This window comes from Mandrillus leucophaeus, unplaced genomic scaffold (genome assembly GCF_000951045.1).
Source record: "Mandrillus leucophaeus isolate KB7577 unplaced genomic scaffold, Mleu.le_1.0 Scaffold1664, whole genome shotgun sequence".
Classification (NCBI taxonomy): domain Eukaryota; kingdom Metazoa; phylum Chordata; class Mammalia; order Primates; family Cercopithecidae; genus Mandrillus; species Mandrillus leucophaeus.
Window position 1 is genome coordinate 189630 of NW_012101659.1, and position 3905 is coordinate 193534.

At 38.3% G+C, this 3905-nt stretch overlaps 1 protein-coding gene across 1 annotated transcript in view; it reads right to left on the reverse strand.

The window, feature by feature from the left end:
• The window catches only part of GSDMC (gasdermin C), a 49473-nt gene extending 45962 nt beyond the window's left edge, over nt 1-3511 (reverse strand). Inside the window, exon 1 of the mRNA XM_011976458.1 lies at nt 2629-3511. The gene's annotated coding sequence lies outside the window, so the exon portion shown is untranslated. The remainder of the gene's footprint in view (nt 1-2628) is intronic.
• Nucleotides 3512-3905: the final 394 nt, after the last annotated feature.

The window sequence follows — 3905 nt, forward strand, 5'->3', positions numbered from 1 at the left end:
TGAAGAATCGGAAAAGAAAATCAAGAAAGTTATCCCATTTACAAGAGCCACAAATAAAATTAAATTCCTAGGAATTTAACTGAAGAAGTGAAAAATCTCTTCAACGAAAACTATAAAACATTGATGAAAGAAACTAAAGATGACACAAAAAAATGAAAAGATATTCAATGTTCATAGATTGGAAGAATCAACATTGTTAAAATGTCCATACTATCCAAAGCAATCTTCAGATTCCGTGCAAATTCTATCAAAATATCAATGACATTCTTCACAGAAAGAGAAAAAACAATCCTAAAATGTATATAGAAACACAAAAGACCCAGAATAAGCAAATCTATCCTAAGCAAAAAGAGCAAAACTCAAGGAATCATATTATCTGACATCAAATTATACTACAGAGCTACAGTAACCAAAACAGCATGGTACTGGCATGAAAACAAACACATAGACCAAAGAAAAATAATCAAGAACCCAGGAACAAATCCATACACCTACAGTAAGCTCATTTTTTACCAAGGTGCCAAGAACATACATTAGAGCAAGGACAGTCTCTTCAATAAATGGTGCTGGGAAAGCTGGATATTCATATGCAGAAGACTGAAACTACACCACTCTCTCTCATCATGTACAAAAATAAAATCAAAATAGATTAAAGACTTCAATCTAAAGCCTCAAACTGTGAAACTACTACAGAAAAACATTGGGGAAACTCTCTAGGACATTGGTCTAGGCAAAAATTTCTTAAGTAATACACCATAAGCACAGGTAACCAAAGCAAAAATAGACAAATTGGATCTCATCAAGTTACAAAGCTTCCTTCCAGCAAAAGGAAAAATCAGCAACAGAAAAATACAACCCACAGAATGGGAGAAAATATTTGCAAACCGCCCATCTGAAAAGGGATTAATAACTAGAAAATATAAAGAGCCCACACAACTCTATAGGAAAAATATAACAATTGGATTAAAATATGGGCAAAAGAGTTGAATAAACATTTCTCAAAGGAATACATACAAATGAAAAACTCATATGAAAAGGTCCTTAACATTTTTAGTTATCAGAAAAATGTCAATCAAAACTACAATGAGATATAATCTCACCCATGTTAAAAATGGCAATCAAAACTACAATGAGATATAATCTCACCCATGTTAAAAATGGCAATCAAAACTACAATGAGATATAATCTCACCCCTGTTAAAATCTCACCCGTTAATAAAAAATGCTGGAGAGAAGGTGGAGAAAAGAGAACCTTGTACCCTGTTTATGGGAATGCAAATTAGTACAGCCACTATGGAGAACAGTTTGGACCTTCCTCAAAAAGCTAAAAATAGAGCTGCCATACAACCCAGCAACCTCTCTACTGGGTATACACCCAAAAGAAAGAACAACAGCATATTGAAGAGATATCTGCACTCCCATGTTTGTTGCAGCACTGTTCACAATAGCCAAGATTGGGAAACAATGCAAGTGTCCATCAACAAATGAACAGTTAAACAAAATGTGGTACATATACATAACAGAGTACTACTCAACCATAAAAAAGAATGAGATCGGCTGGGCGCGGTGGCTCATGCCTGTAATCCCAGCACTTTCGGAGGCTGAGGCAGGTGGATCACCTGAGGTCAGGAGTTCAAGACCAGCCTGACCAACATGGAGAAATCCCGTCTTTACTAAAAATACAAAATTAGTCGGATGTGGTGGCACATGCCTGTAATCCCAGCTACTCGGGAGGCTGAGGCAGGAGAATCACTTGAACCCAGGAAGTGGAGGTTGCAGTGAGCCAAGATCACACTGTTGCACTACAGCCTGGGCAACAAGAGCAAAACTCCATCTCAAAAAAAAAAAGAGATCCTGTCATTCGCAACAACATAGATGGGACTAGAGGTGATTAAGTAAATAAACCAGGCACAAACTTTACATGTTCTCACTTATCTATGAGAGCTAAACATTAAGACAATTGAAGTTATGGAGATAGAGAGTCAAATGATGGTTACCAGAGGCTGGGAAGGGTATTAGGAGGTGGGAGGGAGGTGGGGATGGTTAATGAGTACCAAAAAAATAGTTAGACTGAATAAGATCTAGTATTTCTGAATAAGATCTAGTATTTGATAGCACAACGGGGTGACTATAGTCAATAATTGTACAGTTAAAAATAGCTAAAACAGTATAATTGTACTGTCACAATTAAGAGTATAATTGTATTGTTACAATTAAAACAAATAGGAATAGGATTTCCTAACTATAGGAATTCGGTTTTTGAACATTCTAAATATGTTCAATAATGAAGAGAGTCAGAATTTTCAACAGTTCATGTAAAAGTCCTGATGTGACCATTTCAATTCTGTCTGATATGGGCCACATAAGAGCTCACTGGACAACAGGGAATAACAAGAACATAAGAAGTTTCTCCAAGAGTGGACGTGTACAACAATGTATCAAAGATATATTCTTCAGCTTTACATGCTATCAGGAATTCTCCATTATTAAAAAGAACTTAACTTCCTTTTCAGTCAAATTATGTAGGAAAAGAAAATTCTTTGACTCATTTCACAAACCCATCCTGAACATTTTTGTTGCTGATGATGGTACCTTTTCTTTTTCATCCCCGATCCCATTAGGACTTACCAGATTATATATCCTTTTGTCCTGTAGAGAAATAGCACAATTGGCCGGGCGCGGTGGCTCACGTCTGTAATCCCAGCACTTTAGGAGGCTGAGGCTGGTGGATCACAAGGTCAGGAGTTCAAGATCAGCCTGGCCAAGATGGTGAAACCCCGTCTCTACTAAAAATGCAAAAATTAGCCAGGTGTGGTGGCAGGCACCTGTAATACCAGTTACTTGGGAGGCTGAGGCAGAGAACTGCTTGAACCCAGGAGGCAGAGGTTGCAGTTAGCTGAGATCACACCACTGCCCTCCAGCCTGGGCGACTCCGTCTCAAAAGAAAAAAAAAAGAGAGAGAGAGAGAAATAGCACAATTGAGTGGGGCCCCTTCCAGTCTTCAGACCTCCTGCAGTCAAGCAGAAATTGTCAGACAAATTCCAGGACCAGGTCAATGTGATTCTGCTCACTGTTCTCTTCTCAACAACGGGTCCCTGATTCAATTTTCAATCCTGGAAAAAATAAGCACAGGGAGGGCCCTCTTCATTTCCAGAAGAGTAAGTCTGGAACCAGTTCTGGATCACAGAACCTTAGCTCTCAAGTCCTTCTCAGCCAAAAATCTGTGGAACAAAATCAAGTAGCATCTAATTATGTATCTCCTGAATCAGAATTAAAAAGGCTTCTTCAGCGTCACACCCATTTCCTTTCACATACAGAACTAGCTGAGCAAGTCTTTGATTCATGGATTCCCAGCAACTGTAGCTGTAACAACTTCTTTGGCTCGCGTTCCTCTGGCATATGTGCTGAATTTAGAATTCAATCATTGGACACCAGGAAAGGCAACTTCAACAGGAGGGACAGGCACCAGTGCCAGGGCCCTGGGAAGTACGTCTGAACTGCCTACATGTGGAGCTCTGTACAACAGGAATTACTGTGCTTAATGCTTCCTCTGTATTAAGTACCATGCATGTATTATCTAAATCCATTCTTGCAACAATCTTTATTTTAAAGATAAATAAAAAGGGGATTTGTGAAAAGAATTAACAACTTGCCTGAAACCCATGTTCTTTCCAATTTACTCCCTATGGGTTTCAAGATGAAGTAAAGTGCCTATAGGAGGAGAAACTGTATAAACAGGATTGCTACACCTTTAAGTTTTGAGTAACTTCCTGGAACTGACACTCAATACAACAACATTCCTTTCAGCTGACAGTATTTCACAATGCATTTACTTTACTTTTGTTTTCTTTTAATATTCAAAAAAGTCTTAAGTCCTGCCTTTCCACTATAAGAACCTGATATGC